At 38.8% G+C, this 25,743-nt stretch overlaps 1 long non-coding RNA gene across 1 annotated transcript in view; it reads right to left on the bottom strand.

The window, feature by feature from the left end:
* The window catches only part of LOC125691726 (uncharacterized), a 42,016-nt gene that overhangs the window by 10,344 nt on the left and 5,929 nt on the right, over positions 1-25,743 (bottom strand). The window contains exons 2-3 of the long non-coding RNA XR_007376227.1: positions 2,327-2,430; positions 603-787 (exon numbers count right to left, since the gene is read on the bottom strand). This is a non-coding gene — a long non-coding RNA (uncharacterized LOC125691726). The remainder of the gene's footprint in view (positions 1-602; positions 788-2,326; positions 2,431-25,743) is intronic.

Raw genomic sequence — 25,743 nt, 5'->3', positions numbered from 1 at the left:
AGAAGCTAGTTTTCCTCAGACTGCTGTCATACGCTGTTCAGTGACTTTCATGAGAGTGCAGCAAATATTCCATATGGCTGGAGAGCATTGTCCAAATGCTGCTTGAGCTCTGGCTGCTTGGGGTCATGCCCACTGCCCTGGGGAGCCTGATCTATGCCCACAGCCCTCTGCCTAAGAACCTTTTTCTCAAGCTCCTCCTGATCCTCCCCTGACACAGCACTGTGCTGCTGCTCCCTGGGGTTCTATGGTACCCTAACATCCCTATAGCCAAGTAGGGTAACAAACAGAAGACGATTTTTTTGTGCTGACTTATCAGTAGCTCCTCCTGTCAAAAAATAATGCAAATTAATGCAACCAAGAAAGGTGATTCACATCTAATTTAGACCTACTATAGATGTTTGTAAAGGAAATCTCATGCGGCATTTACAAGCATTATTCAAAGATTCTTGGACACCTCAGCTGTCTATAGGGAACTGCAAGAGCTTACTTAAAGTTTACCTTCTATATGTGCCTCCCAGAAGCCTTAGACAGCCATTACAAAGTACCAGAAAGTGCTGAACAGTGTAAAGTTTAACTGTGTTTACATTTTTACTCACACTCACCAAATACTGTTGGTAACATCGCACATTAATGACTTCCAGACTGCTTTCACCGTGGCTCAAGTGAATCTCCTTGATGAAAACAACCACCTTGGCATTCCTATGATGATATTTCTTCCTTTTTCATTCTCTCCACCTATGGCATCCATTCTCACATGTCAGATGTATTTTCCTGGAAAAAAATTGTCCTGAGGAAATAGGATACATTACAATCTCCTGTTGGAAACAATACCAGCTCTTGCCCAAAACTACTTTTAAATTAAGAATATTGCTTAAAAAAAAAAAACAAAAGAATTAAGTTATCTTTAAAGTTTGAACAGTGCAAACAGTAGCATAACATTCAAATTTGAGTATTAAAATATTTGGTTAGGCACAGTCATTTCAATACAAGTAATAACAATGTAAGAGGAACAGTGCTTTCTTTCATATTTTCTCTTTAAGAATAATTGGCTGTTGGGTACACAATTTTATCTGCTTTTGTGCTTTCATCCCTTAGTGAAGTAACCTTCAGTCAATAAAGTAAAAAAAAAAACAGCACAATGAAAAATACTCAGGCTTATATACTTCATTTAATTCTATAAACTTTGATAAAAGACGTGTGTGCTTATTATTTAATGCTGTTTCTCAGAAGTGTTTGTATTCAAAACATTACTTTGACTCTCAATTAGATTCAGAGAGGAGGGAGCCATTAAACAGTTAGTGAAAAACACGCTTGGTTACTCTGAAATCTGCAGCTCTGGATGGAATGGTAAGCAATCATTTTTGTGTTGCAAACGCCGCTTCCACCAGGTGCAGGTGCTTTATTCTTGTTTGCTGTTCAGCTTGTCATTGCTTCCCCCAGTGTAAATTAGTGGTTGGAAAAAAAGCAGGAGGGTGGTAAGTGTCATTCTCACATTAGTGCCAACTGCTTCCCAGGAGAACATGCTGTGGCAACATGATTAGGTTCTCTTAAAACAATATTGGGTTCTGCAGGTAATAAAGGCCAAGGGACACTGTGACTTAAATAAGAAAATGTTTAGCTTAAAAAGCTGCAGCGAGTTCTCTGGAGATTCTGGAGATTTTAAATCTAAAGGATAGAAGAATGAAGAAGATCACATCTTGTGCAATTTGCCTTTACTGCAAAGAGAGTTAAACAATTCTGACTTTGATCCTGCAATCACATTTGGCAGTGTGAAGTTCTAGCTAGAACATAGATGGGCAATGATACAATACTGTAAAACAGGAAAATAGATTTATTTTTGTTTAAACTCTTCTTTCTAAAGCCCAGCACTCCCCTAGGTAGGCACTTTCCTCAGTCGATTGATTTGAAAACTGAAGAAAGGTTATCAAGAAAAATCATTATGTTGTCTCTCCTTAGGTATCCTGGCCAGTCAGCACCGAGAGAGGCAACCATGGATTTATTTGTCACTATTACAGGATTCATGGACTCAGACTTTAACAGCTCCATTTGCTCTGGTTCTGGCAGAAATTTGAAAAAAAAAAGTTTGATTAGGTTTTGCTGTCTCTCTGGAATTATAATTTTAGAATATTCCAACAAGGAATTTCATGAATTTCTATAAGATTATGTCTATAATTCTATTACCATCTCAAGAAATAGATTTTGGTGGTATTTTTTTCCTTTACTGCTACAGACATCCCTGTTTTCCACAGAACCTTCTTCATTAGTACAACCTATTCTTGCCTCTGCACATACTATGGAATTTCTGCCTGGTCAAAAATCAACTCACTGTGATTCTGTCCTGAGGCCCATGATTAAAATCCTTATGCGTTAACCAGCTGGAGAGACCAGTGGTAGCAGCTGCAGCCGGTCTACATGATTTCTCTCTTCATCCTGCAGAAAGTGATAGTTAAAAAAACCCAACAAGATACACACGGACTCTTTTGGGATTTTAGCATTTGACTGCTTTTAAAAATTCTCCATGAACTTGCCCTCTATTTTTAATAGGGAATGACAGAATATTTGGTTGTTTTATAAATACGGAATACCACACGTCTGAGCATGTTATTACAACAGTAACACTGAAAATACTGTTTATGAAAAATTCTACTGAGCCTCAAATAAAATACAAACTGTAGGGGTATAAAAATTCAGCATCTGATGTTACCTACCAATCACTTTAAAAATGTTAGCAAATTCAATTTCACGTGATAACTAATATAAACATCCACCTCTTACCGATTAAAAATGTTCAGGTGAAACTATTCATGTAATTTAACTTCTGAATTAATGTGAAAATGCCCTTGTTTTAAGATTTACTTGAGTTTCACAGACAATCCTATTCTTTCTCCACATCTACGCTTTTTATATAGCTGCTGTAAAGTCAGATTAAAGCTCATGTTTCTTCTTTTTGTTATAGATTTGAGTAATAGTCTGTCATTAAGCTAACCAAGCACTTCTTTAGTCTGGGCAGCAAGGTCAATGTCTAGAAAGAGGAAACCTGCACTAAGATTTATTTACATATTTTTAGTATTGCAGAGATCTAAAATAAATAAAGCATTCTTGTGCTTAGTTAAAAGTGTGTGTTAAATAACAGTAAGATATGCTTGATATGTAAGTAACAAAATTATCTCAGACCACAGAGAAAGCATGAAGCAGGACGTGAAATGCTAAACCCATGAGAGACACGAATGCAAGATCAGAGCATTAATTTGCATAATTCATTTTTAAACCGAGGGGTTTTTTTTTGTGTACATTGATGTGTAGGCAAACCCACTGGGGAAGAAAAAGCACACTGGCAATTCTTGGACAGGAAAAGGAAACTGTTTCCTGATCTTTATTTCTTCCAGTGTGGCACCATCATTCCTTGCAATACAATTTATTGGAGCAACTCCTGTTATATTGTCTGTACAATTGCTACCTTATAGAATCATAGAATCACCAAGGTTGGAAAAGACCTAAAAGATCACCCAGTCCAACCGTTCACCTATTCCCAACAGCTCCCACCAAACCATGTCCCTCAACACAACATCCAGCCTTTTCTTGAACACCCCCAGGCTCGGTGATTCCACCACCTCCCTGGGCATCCATTCCAGTGCCTGACCTTTCTGAAAAGTAATACTTCCTCATGTCCAGCCTGAATCTGCCCTGCCGTAACTTGAAACCATTCCCTCTGGTCCTATCACTAATGACACGAGAGAAGAGGCCGACCCCCAACTCACTACAACCTCCCTTCAGGAAGTTATAGAGAGCAATGAGCCTCCTCTTCTCCAGGCTGTTTATGCAACTGACAAAGCCCATACATATGATTTAGTGACTATCTTCCACTTCCGATCTCTGATGCCTGCCTAATTCACAGTGCCCGACATCTAAACAGAATAACTTCTGGTAACAGAAATGAATTATAACAAAAGATTCATAATGAGGTATTTTGAGCATCTGAAAACTACACTTTTCTTCTTTATCTTCATATTGAATCAAAAATCATTATCTTTCTTCAAGTTCTATCTGAACGAAGGTTGTTGCTTAGGAAAGTGCAGCAAATTCCTCCCCATACTCCACTAACAAATGGTACTGATGACAGCTTTTTCCAGAAGATCTCATCTTGACTCATTGAAGCCTGGTCTAGTATTAAATGTGGAGGTTGGTAGCCCTACCTGTGACAGGGGGTTGGAGATTCATGACCCTTGAGGTCCCTTCCAACCCAGGCCATTCTGTGAAGCCATGGCCACAATTGTCCTATGCTATTTATTTGTACATCAGCCATACTTGTGTTCTTCCAAGACAGTTTAATTCCTGTTGCTTGCACCTGATTCAGCCTAGCAGTATAGGAAAAACTGGTAATGAGAAAGGGCTGGTAACACACTGCCTAAAGATGGCTTCTAAAAGGAAGGAAAGATTGACATAGATCCCAGCTGAAGCGTGGGCCAGGGTGCATGCAGCCCTCACACAATCAAACTTGTTTTAAGAGATGAACAGGAAGAATTCTGGATTGCATTTCAAACCACTCATCTACAAGTTAGTCCTTGGTTTTGCCAGATTTCAAAGAACATTCTATTTGTGCAATAACTTGCCTTATATAAAAAAGCAAAGGAGATGAAGGTCACTGATTTACGCAGTAATTTTCATTTCAGATATTCCCATAAATCATCTCCCTGAGGTAGCACACAAAAATTATACAGGTCCCAAAGCACTACAGAATGTTTGAATATATCATTAAAAGCAAAGAGGACAAAAATAAATAGTTCAGTGATTTGAGCAGTCAGGCTTGCAGTCCCTTCTTGAATGGGTGTCTTTCTTTCCATGGGAACCTTTTCATTAATTCATTAATAGATTTTCAGTCCCCAAAGTTTTTTCCTTTAATTAACATGAAGTTTGGCCAAGAACAGTAAAGCTCCTTCCACCTGCTCTTCCGAGAAATCACGTTTAATGTCTTCGAGCCTTTTCTGACTAAGTAAAGGTACTGAAATCAGATGAGATGAGAAGCCTCTCCTTTCCATTTCTCTCTGAATTTCTAACCACCTGCTTGCAGTTTCTGGCACTCAAGAGCCTCGCTTTAAATTGTGCATGTCTTGCCATTTTTCGCTTCTGGACACAGCATCACTTTCAGTGCCTATTAATGCTCTTTTAATTAGTGCAAGCTTCCTTTAGAACAACAAAAACTCTTTCCAAGTTACAAACATCATGGTTGGTAGAAATAACCTAAACTTGTTGCTTTTATATTTTTTGCAGCTGGAAACACCTTTATCTCTCCATAGTATATTCACTGTTAACAGATTATTAACTATTTTCCTTGTCACCTACACAGATTATAGAAACTTGCCAGTCTACAGCTGAACGAGATTCACCTTCATTTCAGTGACATCTACCAGCCACATAAAAGCACATCTTCCCTTTCACAATAGGCCTTCAAATTTTTTAAATTTTCAAACCTTATTTCCCCTTCATTTTCTATACATCTGGAAGAAAAATTTTATATTTATGTGTGTGTGTATATATATATATATATAAAATATTAAATATAACTATATATTATATATAACTAATATATATTATAATATATATAGTATCAATTTCTTGCATATTACTGAAGCACCTGAAGCTTACAATGGACAAAACTGTGTCTTAACTAAAATGACAACGAGCCCCCATTATAGTAATTCATTATAATGACAATCAGAGGTCTAAGTGAGCATGTGATGTGATCCAAGAAATCCTAGAATGAGCTTCCTGCTACTGGCACTGCCAGATGTGCTGATAATCCTTTAGCACTTTCACCTCTTCAAGTCCTTTAGCACCTTCACCTATTTCATTTTCCAATGGAATAGAGATGGTTGTTGTCGGTGATGAAGACTGCTGATTTATGCAGGCATGATGATTATGTTACTTCAGTGTGACAGTGAACAGAATACCAAGAAGCCCAGCCAAAAATATTCAGGCACTTTAAAGGCATCTGTGGAATGAAACACTCATCTACATGAACTTAACAGACTCCGGAGAAATGGTATAATCGTATTTCGAACAATTATATTATTACTTTACTGATTGCTATATTACAGCTGGGAAATAAAAGATAAAGCTTTTTTCTCTCTCAGCATTCACTTTCATTGTGTCTCTGAATGTAGCCAGCCTGCACTCCGTAGCTTGCCTCTGCTAATAAAGATGGAGGGCTGCAACAAATACTTACCTGAAAACATTTTTGCATAATGCATATTCTAATGCTCATATTTAGCTATATGCTCAAACCCCTTTTCAGCTGGGGCAACGCATAATGAGCACTACGATTTCAGGTCATAAGACTATTGCTATGACTACACATATATTATACTATTCATCCACAAACCATACAGTAGTATCACATTTATTTGCATATATTCCCTTATGTATTTTTTTTTTCTAATTTAAGAAACAGATACTAAGCAATTGATGTTATTTGTATTCAGCAGCTCACCCAGGCTAGGTTGCAGGTCACATATTGGCTCAGTGCAAGGTGCACTTTGAAGATAACTATTTAATTTTCTCTTCCTTTTCTCTTAGTTCCACTGAAAATATGGAACATCTTAGCATTAAAAAAATGTGTACCTCAGCAACTACATTTCACATGATTTGAAGTATGAGGTAATGGCAACGTAATAAGTACACAAGTACTTAGAATTTAAACTTTCTGTTCCCCACAAATAGTAAAATACAAAGCACAGCCTGACTCTCTCAATGCCCATTAAATGCCTAGGTACAGAACAACTAGCAATGGGTCCACAGTAGCACATTATAAGGTACTGAATTCCTGCAGCGCCCCCTGGACCTTCTTAGAGATGAAAACTAATAAGGTGGTGCAAAAAACATTGTGACCTCTGTAATCAAATTCTTCTGCTGTGTCTGTTAGCTGCGTGGTTGCCAACCTTAAGAAGAAGGGGAGAGGGGAGGGGGGAAGCAAAAAGACAAGGCACAGCTGCTATTTGGCAGCTTGCAATTCATAATGTCAGCAAGCAAGCCTTAAACAGACTATTGGCAGCAGCATGGTAGAAAAGTTGTCTCCTTTTCCCTTTCCATAATACTTCTCAGTATCTAACAGTGTCACGAGTTAATAGCTGGCTAACAAAATGGTTTATAGATAAGGAAGGCATGAGACATGCACAAGATATCTAGTGAGCAACATTTAATTGCACCATTACAATTCAGTGCTTTGAATTTAAAAAAAAAAAAAAAGCTTATTTATTTCATGAGTTTCCCTTTATTCAGCTCCCTCTCACTCCAATACAGCAGGGCGCAGTGTTCTCATAGCTCTCCTACAGTTCTCAGGCCGAGTCATTTATAGGAATGCTACTCTACCATCAAGATCAGTATTTCCTCTTTTCCTCATTCTCTTCCCTTCCTGTCTAATGCCATTTTGCTACTTCATGTAACCCTCTTCCACATTTTTACCACTAACCGTTCTCTGCTGCCTCCCCTTCCCCGTGTCCCTTCCTCCCACCCCTGCCTTCTGTGCCTCATGGATGGGGTCGAACAGAACACTCAGCCAGCAGTGCCCTCGCCCCAGCCTGCCCCTTTCCTTCTCACAGAACGCCTGTTACTCCTCAGACACAGCTACTCTGCTGTCCTCTCCTGCAGTGATGCTTCTGCCTCTGTCACTCACCTGTTCTCACTAAGGCAAGCCTCCTTCCTGTAAAATAAACATCCACCTCTTTTTCTTTGCTTCTGATTCACAACGAGAACCTTCTCTGTTAATCTCTGTTTCCCTACCAGTTTTTCCTTCAAAACGATGCTCTGCTGTAACATCTGTTGGTGGTAGGTTTGCTCTATCTTTGAAACCTTTGGCTAAATTCCTCCTTAGTTGCATTTTCATTTATTTTGTCTAAACCTTGAATACTCTAAGTTATTTTTCTGTGCCTTATGTCTACCATATATCTAACTCTCGCTACCTGCTCTTAGTCCTTTACCTCATCACTCCTCTGACTCCCTAGATCCTACATTTCATGACTTTATCGACAGTACTTCACACTTTGAACAGTTCTTCATTTTCTGTTAAGCTCTCTCCTACGTCTTCTGCCAAAAATATCCCCCAGCATCAGCAGTGCCACTTCCAATTACACCAAGGTTCAGCTGTCTGCTAAGATGCCCAGTGAGGAGGTGCCACAGACTGCAATGCCCTGCTGAGGGGCAGCAACCCCTGAGGTACCACTTCAGAAATCATTGATTTACTCACAGTCATCCACTTGGCCAGGCACTAGTCAGGCTAAAAGAAAATGCCCATACAGGAGAGCAACCAGTTTCACTTAATTTTATTTTAGAGACAATGTGTTCTGCTACACCATGCTACGTCTGCTACAGCAAATGGAATAACTCTGTGTCCCTGGAGTTGCTTGTGAGGCCACTGGGCAATTTATAGGTGGATAAAAGCTGCATTTGAAAAGTATGAAGATGGTAATAAATAAAAAGAAGGTTATCTGGAAGCTTGCAAAGCAACTTAGCTTTTAAGAGAAAGTCAACTACACACTCAGGAGAGAACAAATCAGTTGGTGGTTGTTATTTCCTAGAGAGATTTTTTTTTTCTTTTTCTTATTATTTTTTTCTTAATTTCTTTAAATACAGCTGACAACTTCTATAGTCCTAAAACTTCCTATGACAAGATTTACATCAGAATGCCACTCTCATTGGCTTCCCTGCTCTGCTGTCTTCTCCCTACCAACAATTTCAGCATTTTCAAACACATAAACTTGTTACTTTGACCATTCTTGGAATAAATCTGTGACCAGTTTCAGGCATGCTATAAGCTACAGCTACTAAAATCATGTTCAACTTTGCTGACATGAGGATCATCCTTCCCAAAAACAATACAATGAAGTTCTTTGGTTGATAGATTGAAATGAAGGATTTGGGTAATAAAATACATGCATACACACACACACACACACACATATTTTTGCCCAAATATTAACAGCACAGCTTTGGAGAATGTTTAAAATCTGTTCAAATAAGTGAACCGAAAAACATCACTGTTGAGTTTAGCTTGTGCATGCTCTGACCACTTTAAAGCAAGATAGGAGCATGGTTCTCCTGTTAACATTGAACAGTGCAGCCTTGACAAAGCAAATTAAATTATAGCTTCTTTCCTTCATTTCCTTTAAAAACAAACAAACAAACACTTTTCAGAGAAATTATTTCTATTAGGAAAATATTAATACACTTAGAGAGGATCTGTTCAGAGCTCTTTTAATACCCTGGGTGCCATTCCAAATTATTCAGATTCAGAGACACAGAAAAAAACCTGCTGGGACGATTAGGAAAATGGAAAAAAGACTGTTACAAAAGTACCTCAAGACAGAAGAGAAAAAGAAAACAAGTCCCTTAACACCCACTGTCTGTGCTGCTAACACTGCTAAGCATGTGTTTATTGTCTTATTGGGTTACTGACGTTAGATAAATAGATACTGAAATTACTTGCTATTTATACACGTTCCATGATGCTTCATGATCATAAGGCAGAGCTGAATCTATTTTCCTCGTGCGTATCTAAGCCTATTTAAGAACGTAAATTTATATATGTAGACTATTTGAAAGGGATTTTTATCTGAGCCTTATGAACTTCACTTACTTGATGTGTGTTTCCTTTGATGGTTCCTGGACCTAGAGTGATTATTATATTTATATCTACCCATTAAAATGCTGTAGACATGATCTTAATACCTTTCTCATTTTCTTTGGCAGGGACTTAGAACTGCTGCTTAACTCATCTAAGATAATTCACTGTTAAGTTAAACATAGAATAAAATCAAATGACACTTTCTTCCCCAAGGTAACAGAATATAATTAAAAAGTGCCTGAGGAGTTAACATACAGCACTTGCCATTTAAAAAGAACACCTGTGTGCAGTTTATCACTTCTAGTCGAGGTTATTAAACAGTTTTATTAGGAAATGCATTATTTATTAATGCATATCGAGTCGACCCTTTGTTGTCACATCTCTTTCTGACTGGAGAAAAAGAAAGGTCACTGAAGCTCTGGCATTTGTCAGGAAGATGAACGTGAATAAAAGAACGGCTGAGTTTAGGGAAACTGTCCAGCCTCATCTGTCTCTAGAAACCCGTGGCATTTCCTTGCAAACTAGACAAATTCAGAATTTCGAGGCCTACATTTTAAATACTTGGAAAATGGTTATTTTCCAGTGCTTAGAGATATAGGAGGAAAATGTGAGGCATAACATTCACAGCGGACTACTGTTCTAACCAGAAAACCAAGCAAGATGCTGAGAGACAGCTGTGGGAAGTGCAGAAGAATCCCACAGCTGGACCAGCTGCCTCTCCTTCTTGCTGTAGGAATCACCAGACCATTACAACAAAGACAGATGCTCGCCTAACCGTGGTTCTGTTACATGCCTATCTTCACAGCCTTTAGCTATTTGCCATTTTTACTAATTTTACTGGAAAGAACACTCTTCTCTTGCACAGCTTAGGGTCAGTCTGTCTTCTTGAGCCACCCCATTTGTCGAGTAACTGCTTGAGAAGATTTTTGTCTTTGTACAATATACTGATTGGGTTCTTACCAGCGGCGTGCCAAAACATGCTGGAAGGAGTACAAATTGCTAGGAATAGTAAATCCTTCTGGAGCTGCCTTTATTTTTAATTCCCTTCAGTGAACTTTGTCAGATCCTTGCATAGTTGAAGTAAACTAAAAATAGCATTGCATTTCCTCCATTTCAAGAGAGAGAGGGAACTAAACAAATGGAACTGTGCTGTTTTTGGAGCAGCTACGGTGATCCTGTAATAAGAGCACTTTGTCATCTCACAACACGTAATATTCTGTGGGGATTCTATTGCCACCAGTCAAACACAGTAACAGAGACCCTTATTTTCCAGCAGAAGGAAATTTCTGACTTCATTTCATGACATAGAATAGGCAACAGAAATGACTACTTTTTCAGCCGTCATTCACAGCGGTGGGACAATAAGTCCTTCTATGCACCAGTTCCTGTCAAAGGTAGCAGAAAACTATCCCCATTAACCACAATGGAGTTTAAACTAGACTTCAATAGAGCACAGCACGCTAAGGCTTCACATTCATTTTTCCAGGAAACTGTCCTCTATGCTAAAACCTACAAAAAGATTTTGAAACAAAGCAGATGATGGTGCTTTCATAGTTTAAGATTTGTGAAAATTCAGTGGTGTTGGTCTGATGAGATGTTTGACAAAGTACAAGAAAACATGCTGTCCTCTTTAATCCACTAAAGAATGGTAAATTTTCAAGCTGGAACATTAAAGGCAAGAATTCTGATGGGGTTATTTTAGCTATTAAATCATCAGCCACACAGAACTGTTAAAGAGAACATTAAATTGCCTGGAGTTCAGCAACAGATTCAGTACACTGAGTGTGAAACTTTATGACTGACTAATAGCAAACAAGTTGAACTAATAAGGCTTCAACTCTTGCTTTTAAGTTTCAATACAGGAGAAATACAATCCACAGAAAAGGGGAAATCTCATTAAATTTGCACTTAAAACAGAAACGCAGGCAAATTTTAAAGTATTTAAGTTTTTCTACTTGTCTTTTTTTAAAAGAAAGATGAGCTAGGTTAAAAAAAAGTTACATTTCTTATTTAAAGAATTTTGAGCACTCGTGGATGAGCGTTTTGAATTAATTAAATATTTTTGGTTTTGTAAGGCAGTAAAAGTAAGCGTGTTCTTCATTTGACAAACAGAAGCTTGGACTGTTTACATTCAGCCATCATCATGCAAGAATGGTGGAATCCATAAGGGCACAACATTCTTCTTTCAGCTAAGATTTCAAAACTGCAGCTGATTTGGCAAAAATGTCAGTAGGAAAAAAAAGAGATGTGAGACTCCCAGATGTTCACCCTAACTCTACTCATCACTACATTGAAGACTGTTTGTGTCAATTATAGGGAGACCAAAGCAAAAGAGCCTTCTATGTATATCTGATATACCATAAGCTCATGCAACTCTAATAGTATCACATGGAGGCTTCACAGAAGCCTGAGGAACAAAGACACATCACCCAAGAGTGTGCTGTATGAGGACTGCATTAATCCTTATGACCCAGCTGAGAGTATAAATGGTTGAAACAGACTTTGATAAGAGCAGGAGTTTTTCCTCTCAATTCTCTTCTGCTTTACATCAATCTCAGCTCCAACATAAACTCAGTTAGGTTTTGACAATTACTCACACCCTCAGAGCTGTAGTGTTAGCTTAGGTAATAGCTTCCATTTAAGCACTGTAGAATTGCCTTTTGTATCTTTAACCATGAAACAAGTGAAGTGACCTACAGAAATTCCTAATAGTGATTTCTGAACACAAAAGAACAAAGTATTACTTGTTGCAACCTCTCTGCTGGGAGCAAGTCCTTATGTATTAACATTGTTCGAGGATTTTTATTGGCAAATCCAGAAGATATCAGGAGATACTAACCACTGAAATGCTATCAAGGTTAATAAATAAACTTTCAAGGACACTGTGATTTTCTTCCATGAATTCTTAATTATTTGAAGTATCACACAAAAGAGAGAAAGTTTCTGAGACAAAGCACACTACTTCTCTGGTTAAATGCTGTCTTTGAAGTCATTTCCCCTTCTGTGTCTTTTATGCCTTAATGAATTCTCATGCCTCCTACATCCTGGGAAAGAAAGGGGAACAAGCAAAATGTTCTACCACAAACTAGACAGCTGACTGCAGGAAGGCATCATACAAGTCTCTCTGACATTCCTACAGCCTGGAAGAAGGACTTGGAGAATTTCATTGTCTGTGTCTCATCATAAACTGAAGCAAGTGTGGTTAGCTGTCCTGTGGGAAGAAGGGAAGAGATGCACGTGTACAGAACAAGCAGGCAGATGTTTTGAATGGTTTTGCAGAAGCTCTAAAGAAGAGGATCAACATGGTATTGGTATGTCAAACAGATGGCCCAGAAATAAAAGGTGGAAGCTGAAAGAGGAACTAAAGCTATACTTTTAGGAGACAGAAGCACAGATGAAGCAGTATGGCAGAAAATAATTTTGCTGTCATTGGGAACCAAAAAAATCAGTTATTCAGCTAGCTAACATTGTTGCAGGAAAGACAACATGGCAATGCAAGATATTTAGTAAGTACATCAGTAAGGGGTTATTCTTTTAGTTACAATGGTGGAATCTCAGTCGGCAAGACAACATTCAGTTTGAAATGTGTTCTTAAAGAAAAGACAAATAGAAACTCTAGGAGAATGATCAGAATGATGAGAGGTTTACAAGGCAAGATGACGGTTTATTTTCTTTTGGAAAAATAATGGAAAAGAGTCTTGGAAAGGAATTATTTAGATTACAGAAGTATTTGTTGTTGGCTCTTCAGAAATGAGCTTTCTCCTCAGGAAAAAAAAAGGTCAAAATGTTGGAGAGCTGTTAGTGCTCTCAGAACACAAACTACAGCGTGGATAGGGAGCATCAAGCAGAAAAAAAGAACAGGCGACACTATGTGAAGAGGCAACCATCAGAAGACATGCCTGGTGCCACCTCCTTGTCCACAGAGACGTTCAGCTGGAACAGGATCCACTCACAGGTATATATATACACACATATACACACACATTTTTTTTTCCTTATTGTTGCAGCAATCTAGAGACCTGCTAGTGAGGTGTGGGAGTGCGTGGAAGGATTAGCTGCTGATTAGCCTATCTCCTGCTACTTGCCCTGTCTGTATATTACCTCTTATTATCTCTAAGAATTTGTCAGTCCTCTTCTGATTCACAGAGCAAAATTCCCTTAGAGCAACTTAAATGAACTAAGTCAAGCTGAGAGCCCAGCTGTGACAGTTTCCTTACAAGAGAACAAGAAAAACTTAACCATTTTCATAAGCGAAGCATCAATAATCACATTATTTCTTCAGCATGAGCCGACATTTTACACCCAGTTTTTGTCATTGATATGGTGCTTTTTACTTGAATGTTGCCTCCTACCAAGGCTATCCTGAATGTTGAGAATAAGCAGGTACACAGACTGGGGTTTTTTGGGCTTTTCTTTTTTTGGTGGAATTGTAGATTTTACTTAAAGTAATGAAACGCTTTACTTAAAGTAATCAAAACAGCACAGCTGTGGCACTGAAAAGAACTAGGCACTGAAAAGAACTAGGCACTTCTACTACCAAATCTGTGACATTTTCTTAACAGAAATATAAACAAAAGAGATGACAGAAATACAAACGGCCACTGAGCTTTCAGCTTCAATCTAGAGCATGATCCAATGTACCACGTGCTAATGACTTTGGGATAAATTTCTCTATGGAAATAATACAAATGCTGCATAAAGATTTTTTTGTTTACTCCAAGAACAAGTAAATACCATTTTACATTCTATGCAATGCCTCCCAAAGAGCTTGTCCCCTATCAGAAGGCAGCATGCAATAGCTACGTCAACCATTCATCAGAGGTGCCTCTTTGGCACGTTACATAGCAGATTTTAGCAGGACCCACAAGGTCTTTAAGACAAATTAAGAAGTTTGTCGCTTCCACTGCAAGATACAGGGAAAGTGTCAGTGCTAACAGTGTGAGTTAGATTTTGGCTGGGACACTGTGGTCTGAGACTAAGATCATTCAGTCATGTTGTGCTTATTTAAGAAATTATTCTTAAGGAAAAATATTTATGGCACGGTGACTTATTCATAGAAGAGACTAAACACGTTCATGTTCAGTTTCAATTTCAACTCTCTCACAAGGGATCCCCTGTGATACGCTAGTTTAATTGTACTTAAAGGATATTAAACATCAAAAATCACACTATCCTCTTATATGTATTTTCTGCATATTTATCATCCTTTCTGAGTTGCTCTTTCACTTCAGACACTAAGAGCTTCACCCTCTTCGGGGCCACAGCTCAGCTCCAGAACATCCTCAAACCCTGAAGATGCTTTGGTTCAGCTTTCAGACTTTGCTACATATTACTCAGTTTACTCCTTCTCAAATTGACCCTAGCTAGGGCAGCATATTTCAGTGGTCATATTTTAGCAGAAGATCCCCTGCTCCTGCATGGTTATGGTCTTAGAAGGGTGAAGCATCTGAAGTATTGCAAGGCAGTTTTTTTTTCCCCAGCTCAGCTTCTAAAAAGCTGCTATGTCCCCTCCTTAACTTCTTTCAGCTCTGTTAAGATTAATGAGTCCAGTTTAGGACATGAAGTGGTCTGTTAATCCTTAGCTGTCCACTTCTCTGTTCACAGACCCCATGAAGAGAGAGATCTCTTCTGCTGTAAAAATAACACTAAAAATGTTAACCTGAAACCCCATATGTCTTCCTGGGCAATAATTTAAAAACTTCAATGTAAGTAAGGAAGCACTAAAAGGACAATTAGCAGAAGGTATACAAAGTCTGTTCATATAACTAGACAAAAAAAAATCCAGATAATTTTGCACAGGAAAAAAAATGGATTCTAAATGAGTATAAATTTAATCCCTGTAGATATGTCCTCTGGGTTAAAAAATGAAGAAAGAAAAGTACTGGGATGAGAACAAATGAGCTAATGGTGGTCATATGCACTTTTGGAACAGATAAGAGGAGAAAGTTTCTACTTTCTTCTTTTTTTTTTTTCCACAAAAAAGTTGTGGATCATTATCTGTTAGAAACAGCAAGAAACTTAATTATAGTCCAGATGTACTTGTTACATCTTTGGAAATGACAGTATAACATTATTGCATGTGATAATATAACAGTGAAAAATGTTAGTCCAAAGAAAATGCATTACTACTAACAGTGCTTGCAAGAGAAATTAAGAAGTCTGTTATGAAGTCTATCCCACATGCCAACATTCAAGTGTTAAAAAATTTTCATAGAATCATCATAGAATGCCTGGGTTGAAAAGGAGCACAGTGCTCATCCAGTTCCAACCCCTGCTGTGTGCAGGTCACCAACCAGCAGCCCAGGCTGCCCAGAGCCACATCCAGCCTGGCCTTGAATGCCTGCAGGGATGGGGCATCCACAGCCTCCTTGGGCAATCTGTGCCATTGCCTCACCACCCAACTGGGTGAAAAACTTCCTCCTAACATCCAACCTAAACCTCCTGTCTCAGTTTAAAACCATTCCCCTTTGTTCTATCACAATTTTCCCTTGTATATAGCCATTCATCCTCCTGTTTATACGCTCCCTTCAAGCACTGGAAGGCCACCATGAGGTCTCCCCGCAGCCTTGTCTCCTCCAAGCTCAACAAGCCCAGTTCCCCCAGCCTTTCCTCACAGCAGAGCTGCTCCAGCCCTCTGCTCATCTCAGTGCCTCCTCTGGCCCCGCTCCCAGAGCTCCACGTCCTTCCTGTGCTGGGGGCCCCAGGCCTGGACGCAGCGCTGCAGATGGGGCCTCACAAGAGCCGAGCAGAGGGGGACGATCACCTCCCTCTCCTGCTGGCCGCCCCTTTTTCATGCAGCCCACAACACAGCTGGCCTTCCGGGCTGCAGGCGCACACTGCTGCCTCATGGCCAGCTTCTCGTCCACCACGACCCCAAGTTCTTCTGCGCAGGGCTGCTCTCAAGGAGATCTTCCCCCAGTCTGTATCAATACCTGGGATTACCCCGACCCAATGCAGCACCCTGCACTTGGCCTCGTTGAACCTCATTAGGTTCACATGGCCACTTCTCCATCCTGCCCAGGTCCCTCTGGATGGTTCCCTTCCCTGCAATGCATCGACTGCACCGCTCAGCTTGGTGCCATCTGCAAACTTGCTGAGGCTGCACTCGATGCCATCATCTGTCACTGATGAAGATGCTGAAGAGCTCTGACCCCTGAAGGACACCTCCACCCTGACACAGAACCATTGATCACAGCCCTGTGGCTGCATCCAGCCAACCAATTCCTAATCCATCCAACAGTCCATGCTTCAAATCTCCTTACCTCTCCAATTTAGAGTAAAGGACATGGTGAGGGAACTACATCAAATTTCTTTACCAAGTCTTTTTGAAACCAATTCCCTACCACCACCATCCTAATTGGGAGAAAGAAAAGAATCATCCTCCGAGATTAGATTTTTACCCAAACTAAACTCAAGATAAACTTCCACGGCCATAATAGATATAAGGACATTCAAAGTGACATATCATTAAAACTATTGGAAACCAAAGAGGACACGGGTCAAGATTCTGGATGAAGAGGTTGCAGGAAGAACTTCTGGGGTGTAACAAATGGGCCACCATCTCACTTAATAAGTGCAGGCTCAGGGTGAGAAAAAGGAGCTGCGCCATCTATTGCTTGTGCAAATTTTGTTCTGTGGATGAAGCTCACAGGAGAGTTTCATTTCCTGGTTTGTCCATTTAACACATTTTAAATGCACTTAGTTTAAAACTGGAATAAATTATTTAGCAGTGCCAGTAACTTGCCCTGAAACAGAAACATATTTCTTACTTGGATGAATAACATCTAACGAAATATCAGCCAACGAGCTGCAGAACATCAAAGGTGAAAATGGTTGTAATAAGTTTAATAAAAGAAATAGTTGCACAGTGTGGAGGGAAAATGACTTTTGGTTAGCACAGATAATTTCCTTGGGATCCAGGATTGGCCTCATTTCTGTTGTTCCCTTACACAGAATATACATGCATTTTAATTAAATGCTGTTCTGATATATACCTTAAAAATAGGGCAGATAAATAGGGCAGATCATTTACTATATCACAGGACATGCTGCCCTAGGATGTACAATACTTGAAAAAATTAACCAAATTGGGCTCAACTGTGAGGGTCAGGTCATACAAGCAATAAATCTGGTTTCCATCATGAAATGAACTGCGTGGAAAACACTTTCTGTTTAAATGGTTTCATTGTCAGCCATGCAAAGGCCAACAGCCAAAAAAAAAAATAAAATAAATCTCAGTCTGATTATCTGGGGATTGGCTTGGATTCCAGGAACACTAACTGGTCTGAAGGAACCAAGTGAATGGAAAGCAGAGTACAGTGTGTAACAGAAACCTGGCTTACTAAGCAGATCAAAGTCTGTAATCAGAACATGATTTAGAAGGCCTTTCACTAAATTCGTATTTGCAAGTAAAGCAGTCCGTTCCAATCATTTAATTGTAGATTAAAAAGTGATCAAAAATATTTGAAAAAAATAACAGGAGAACGTAAGACGTCAAACTTATGCTTTTGCAAGCCAGCTTCTCCAAGTTGTTACATTTTTTGGAACTATGAGACCAGAAGGAGCTAAAAAGAGAATAGCAGAAACAAATTAAATCAAAAGCAAATAGAAATTTTTACAAAAATAAAATAAAAAATAATTAAAAATAAATCAAGGTATCCCCAGACTTATTACCAATAGCAAGAGCATGCTGGAAATCAGAAGGTTCCAAAACTAAGCATCTTGATACAGAAACATGATAGTCAGTTTTCTGGAATGATCATCCAGATTTTTAATATACTATTTTCTTCTTGGGACTGTATCAACAATGTGTGAAATGCACCCTGATTTTTCTGTGTCAAGCATCATGAGAAGCCTAAGCAACTCATTAATCCATCGAAAAGAAAAATATGAGAGTCAGGAACTTGAACCTAAACCTTGAAAACTCCTCTGGTCCCACATGATATGAGAAAAATTACATCTTAAATGTTTCCAGTTGTTATCATAGAAAGGCTTGGGTTGGAAAGGACCTTAAGGACCACCTAGTTCCAAATCCCCTTACATGAGGTTGTACACAGCCCTATCTTACCAGGTCCTGAAATGTTGAGTTGCAAATCTGCCCTAAGGATTTCCCAGCAAGTTTTGGAAGTCCCTCTTTTTAATGCCTCAGGAAAGTCCTAGAAAAAGCTACTTGAGGAAATAAAGGGTAGTTTGAAATATGAATTTTGACCTGTAACGACTTAGATATTGCTCCTAGTCCTGTGAGCTGACAAGGAGTTATATAACCACTGCTAAATACACTCTACCATTAATCTGCTGAGTGTCCTCTTAAGCAGAAATTACTCTCATGGCTTGTCAACTCTGAAAATAATTTGCCTGTCTCTGTGCATGGACAGGAGCACACTTTCAACAAGAAAGGACATTGCTGCCTGTTGTACTACAGTGGCTCACTAAAAACCTGGCTGCTGATCATATCATATTCTTTTAGTACTTCAGAGATAATTATTTCCTTTGCATCTAGTGACAATTCCCTTTGTGCAAAAGGTGATGCATTGTTTAAACTAAAACAGTTACTTCTGTGTACAAAGACACAGTATCCAGTAATTTGGAAAACAGAGTCATATGCTTTGGTACTTTGCTGCATCCCCAGGCACTTGTCATTTTTAGCTTTTTTTACTTAGCTGTTCTTCACGTCTTGATTTTCTTGCCAATGATTAACCTTTCAGACCTCTGGAAAACAAACTGCTAGCTTCTGCTTCGAAAGGAGGGAATAAACAAAAAATAATCTAAAGAAAAATATATTGCTTATTGCAATATTATAATATATATTATAATATATATATTTATAATATATATATATATTATAAACTGCTGTACTTCAAAACAGTCCTCCTATTCACGTATCTACTACCCCAGTTGCATGCCAGCAACAGGAATGAACTGCAGAGTGATCTCTCTTCTGATCTAGCACCAAGGTATTTCCTACACATTGACCCTTCCCTGCATCGCAAAATCACTTCAGGAAGCATTCAACAGTTTTGCCTCATGGAGTTCCTCAGATATACATAACTTACAGCAAATTGAAGTTTACTATCCAGTGATTATCTTCCACTCTGAAATGTGGAAATGCCTCTGAAATGGGCCGGATTCTGAAAAGCATTTCTCCACGGCAAGTACTTCAGAGCACAAACTAATGTTTTCCCTCCAACAATTGATTATTAATCGACGTACTGGCAGATGGAAAACAGAAGATTGTTTATTCTGTTTTTGGAGTTCTCTCCTAGTTAAGAAGCCTCCCAGGGAAGCAGGCAGCCAGCACAGTCAGCATTATGCTGTGGCCTCCCATCTCTGGCTTGTGGAGGAGATGCGACAGTGTCACTGAGCTACATCTGCCCTGGAACAAGCCTGCTGAAGCCAGCTGTCAAATGAAATGAACAGGGCTGGGATCAAGACAGCTTGGAGACAGCCCACAGATCAAAGGAAGGAAAATTAAGCTGATAATTTTTCTCCTGTGTGAATCTGACGGGTAGTCAGTTATTTATCTACCAGAAAAGACAATTCACTTGTAAATAATAATGTTATATAGCTCCAGAGGGGAAAAACAAATTAAAAAATAGTCAAGCAAGCTTCTAGGTACTGCAAGGCCTCCTTTAGAAAAATAGTATTTTACTCTTGCTGTTTATGCAAAAAATAATTTATCCTCTGAAGCCAAACCCTTGAGATCAATGATGCTGCTTTTTGTTGCTGTTGTTAACATTCACAATACTGAAGAATCAAGATCTAGTACATGTATTTTACCTTTCTCATCAGATTAACATGCAGTAATAAAGCAGAAGACAATCTTCCCAATATTTTGGGTGCCTTCCCCTCTCACTGAGTTTTTTTTAAAAGTGCAATAATTCCTAGAAATCTCAGTCTAAGATAATTTCGTGTTTCCTTTTCACTCAAGTGTACATATCAACATCTGTTTAAAGCAGTCTTTACTCTCTTCTCATATTAGAATACATATTCTGGAAAACCTTGACCCTGTATGTGCCAAAGTTTACTCTCATCTTAGATCTCACACTATGAATTGAGCTGGATTGATGCATCACTAGTACAAATAATGAATTATGCTGATATATGTATTGGGAATCTGATGATACATACTTTATTGCTTTTATCGGTGCATCTTATGATGTACATATGTTCTTGAGCAATTCCTCTTCTATCTTACATTCACAGCTAAAATTGTCTAGTTACTGCTGACACATGGTTGAGACTACAGTTAACAAGTAGCAAAATCTTTTGCTACTTAAATGAAAATATATGGAAATCAAACGTGCTTCTCCATTGCCAAGAGTAGGCAAAAAGTAGTATACTTTACTCCCCGCATTCACATCTTTCTGAAGAAAAGGTTTTAGCACAAATAGTGCCAAGCACTGGAGTTGTTATCCTGACAGAGTATCCTTGAAGTGAAAAGCAAACATCCAAACCAACCAGAGCTCAGGTTCTCACAAAATTAAGACCAGATCTGCATTAAAAAACACCATAGCCATGGACAAACATGGACATGTGAGCAGAACAAGTTGTGCAATAGAACCAAAATACATTCTGTGTGCTTCAGAGATGAAGTTTTCTTCAGATCAGCTCAAGTCTGGTCCTACAGACTGACATGCATTAAGTGTACTGCAAAAGGAATCCAGTGTGTACATTTCAAGACTAACTTGTTTTGTCAACAGGAACAACAGGGAGATTTACTTTACTCCTGACTAGAACTAAAATCTTACTGTTGACACGTCCCAAAAGAAATGTACAGAAAAATAAGAGATTATTTTAGCAAATTAAAACAAAAGAAGTTGGGGATTCAAGGCCTACTCGCTTCAGTGAGATTTTGGAGCAAAAGTCTTCAGCTTTATTCCATGCTTATTTTACACTGTGTCACACAGAGAATAGCACAAGCAAGGTCTAGCTGCTGACCCAATTATTCTCTGGCCAAGTTGCAAGTAAGTTCCACTTGCTACTGTAATTCTTGGCTTATCTTGATGTTTGACATCAAAGTAAAACATTATGACGTACTTCTGCACTTGGAGATCAAAGCGCCTTGACCAGCAATTCCTCACTCTTCCTTTGAAGTCCTTCTGGACTATCCCTTAAAAGACTTCCTTCCAGAGAGGCCTCTTGGACAAAAGAACTTGAAATACTTGTTTATGTTTCAAGTGGAGCTCTGGACAGATACAGATCTGTTACTTTCTCATAGCAGCACCAAGAAATCATCACCCAGATTCTTCTAGCAAACACAACAGTAGAGCAGGGTTAACCAAACCTTGGATCCTGCTTTTCTACAGCCTTGCCCAATCACCTGTGGGCTATGCGTTCTTGACTTCACTCAAAAGAATGAAAGACGAGTTTCCAACCTTTGCTAGAGTAAGTGCAGGATGTCACAAAAAATAAAATAAGGGGGAGGCCAGAGAAAGATAGGGGAGAAAAGTCTCTTTCTCCTAAAAAAACAAAGCTATTACTAAGGTTTGCCCAGGTTACTCTATTCACCAATACTTCAAACCTTACAGATTGTACATGAAATAGACTGATGAACCCTCACAACACCTAACACTCTGAAATCAACATCTCCGAAGTAAGAAGCTGTTTTATCTTAGCTGAACTTTTCTTGCTTTGATGGGTCTTACAGCTGAGCCCTAACATTGCCAATATTCTCTTCTCTGTGATAACAAACAGCGGTATTTATATTTTTTTAAGCAGAAGGGACTGATTAAAATGTGACAGAAGAAAGATTTAAACTAAAATATTTGCTAGCTAAATCACCCTCGACATGCTTTTGCTAGATAAAGATTTCATTTTTTACTTTGTTGTTTTCACATCCTTGGTATTTCCTCAGACAAATTTTTCTAGCTCGGAAAAAAAGGAAATAAATCAATAATCTAACTGCAGCAAAACCAAGACCTGTGTTGAGTACATCTTGAAACAAATGACTTTGTTGGTGTCACGCAAAGGAATAACAGAAGATGGAATCATAGTACTTTTCCAGAATGCGAGTAAAGCTTCTTTAGGCAACATTACTGATGATATCTTTTAGCAACAAGGAAGATATATTTTCCCTGGAAAATATTTTATAAAACACCTATTCCCTTATAGAGTTAATATATTTCTAATTCAACAGCAGTGTAAAAAGCAGGGGGTCAGTTCCAGCGTTAGATAACACACAGGGCCCAGCAACTTAACTCAGAAGCAAATAATATTTTTCTGGCAAGTACACTTAGGCTTCTCGAACCAAGAAATTCTTCTGATGTCTTAAATTAATATTTATGCATCAATTAATGCTTACATTCCTGAATAATGCTTTCATTTTGTACCTGTGAGGGTTGCTTTGAAAGTAATACCTCCTATTTTATTACACTGGCCCATGACATCAGAGGCAGATAGTGTGGTAGAGCAGTAGAGGTTGAACCTCCCCACCAGGATTCCATTACATGTTGTTTTTTGTGTGACAGATGGCTGCAAAGGGGAAGCCAGACAAATGATGTCTGACATGGAAACGTATCTAGAGCAAAGGTGCGTTACTGAATTCCTCCATGTGGAAACAAATGGCACCCACTGACAGCCATCCATGCTTGCTGAATGTTTATGGAATCAGGCAGTGGATGTGAGCACAGTGAGGTCTAACCCATGTCGTTATGTGAAGGCATGAACTGATGCTTTGGCTTCATACCTAACTCACAACCTAACATAGTTTGTGTTGTCTTCAGCATAGCAAACATTTCTTTGATGTACTAAACCGCTGATTAACACTATGTTTCTCATTTGCATCTTTCTAATATTCTTTATGGAAGGTCAGAACTTGACAGGACACACGACGGAACAACAAAGTGCTTCTCAAATGTTTTCTGTAGTGCAATGGAAAGCTTACAGGTAAAAGTAAACAAAAGCAAATATGGAAAACAATGGACAAAACTCACTAAGTTACCTGCTGCAGTACTTGTAACAACATAAGCGAATACAAAGTAGGACTGTAATAGTCTGATGCATGAAACACTGAACAGAAATTTAACTGGAGTTTCAGTACTCTCAGGTGTTTTTTCTTTTTTGTAGTCACTGTTTATGGTTTTTTTTTCGGCTATCTGGATTTTTCCTATTTTTTCAATGGTGAATGAGAACCTGGAAACCTGGATTCAACTTCAAAAAACTTGTGCTAATTTTACCTGTGAGAGTTGAAGAATAATCTTGCACAGTAAAACTAGAATAAATTAAAATCGGGGTCAAGAAGAGCACTGAACAGTCTGACTTTGGTTTTCACATACAAAGTTAGTTATGCACCCTTATCAGCCACTGAAATACAGAGTTCAAGGTGTATGGTCACCTTAAGTTAAAACAACTCTGTTCTCAGATTGTTGAGAGCACTGCAATTTCTCTATTGGCTACAGCAAAGCAGAGATGTATCACAAAGAACTCCAAGCTTCCATAAGTGCCATAGAATATCCAACAGACTGCACAGCCCTGATTTACTTGTGTCAAAGCCAAGCACAAAAATGTGGGAGCAAAGATCTCAGTGAGTTTTCTTTCTCTCCTTGTTCTGCTGAGACCCTTTTGCTGACTACAGTAAGAGGAGAGGAAGAGGGGGGCAATGACCAGGGTAACACATCCTTTAACTAGAGGCAACCTAGATGTAAGGAAGAGTATGTGCCAAGTAATACTTTGTTAGCAATTGGCCATTTTATTACACTTTCCTCGAGAAAGGGAAATATAGCCTTGCAAGAAACGCTTGTACAAAACCTACAGCCTGGACTACACCCTTGGTGTAGTCTCTTGAGTTCACTCTAAAAAGAAGCAATCTGAATCTCTTCAGACTGAATAGAAAGGCTGAGATTAGAGCTTAAAAAATAAAAATGCTGCCTTATTTAATATGACCTGAGTATTTAATATGCCCTTAAATGCAGAGCACTTAAATAACGATAGATTCACAGAATCACCAAGGTTGGAAAAGACCTCTAAAATCATCCAGTCAATCATCTACCTATCACTAATATTTCCCACTTAACCAAGTCCCTCAGTACAATGCCTAAATATTGGTTGAACACCTCCAGGGACTGTGATACCTTTATGTCTCCTTATGTATTCCAGTCAGTATGCAGGGATGGAAGCATTGATGTTTTTTCCCTTAGCCATTCAGTCATTCTTAGTCTTTGGATGATATCTGTTGGTGGGAATTATGACTTAGCTTTTAAGTACCATAGAGTCCAAAGTCTGATAGTGCTTTTGAAGATGAGTTCTTGTGTTCCCGGGCTTTCATCCAAACAGGGGACTCTTTGAGGGATTCTTCTGTCCTGTGTTTGTCTTGGTAACCAACAGAACAGAATGCACCCTTATTCTATACAAACATGATACATTTGTTTACTCAGTTGACAACAAATGAAAAAGCATTTGTAGAGAAAAAGAGTTGTCTGCCTGGGTAACACAACCTTGCTGAAAATGTGAGCTTTGTGCTAGAAACTAAGCAATAGGAGAGGAAGTCTGTGGTTACCTTTACTGTCAGTGTTTAGATGGCTGTGTTGGCACCAGTATTTCAGTTACAACTGTTTAAAAATCTTGAGAAATGTTCCACTACAACTGCTAAGACAAGGTTGTTTTAGCTGATTTAACAGCCATAAATCCAATGCATTGGTGAGAACAAATGTTTTTATAAATATGCAAATACAATTTCCAGTTTTTCGTATTTGCTCTTTATTTATTTCCTAAAATTCCCTATCAATTTTATACAGACTGTGCCAGCTTCCACTTTGGCAGGATTGTGTAGATGAAACTAGGTGGTCTCTCAGTTTAAACACAGCAATTCACTGTTAGAGAAGTTATTCTGCATCGTACAACAAAAACCACAGTAATAAATGAAAACTGTCTAAAGAAACTCCCACGACAGTCTCTTCTAGGCTAAAGTCATTTCTTTATCCTAAACCAAAACTTTGCTGTCTTCTTCACTGTGATCAGTCATTTCCCCAAAACTAAGGGCAAACAACAGCTAGAACACCTTCCAGTCAAGGGCTGTGGGATGGCACTGTAAGGTTAATAGAAGGAGAACTCAAATGCAGAACAAACATTTTCTTGCACTTTGATTCCTAGAAAAGCTCATGTGTACATCCTCCGAGTTGCCAAACTGGATT

Source organism: Lagopus muta, chromosome 4, assembly GCF_023343835.1.
Source record: "Lagopus muta isolate bLagMut1 chromosome 4, bLagMut1 primary, whole genome shotgun sequence".
NCBI classification, from domain to species: domain Eukaryota; kingdom Metazoa; phylum Chordata; class Aves; order Galliformes; family Phasianidae; genus Lagopus; species Lagopus muta.
This window is presented reverse-complemented; position numbering and strand designations above follow the sequence as displayed.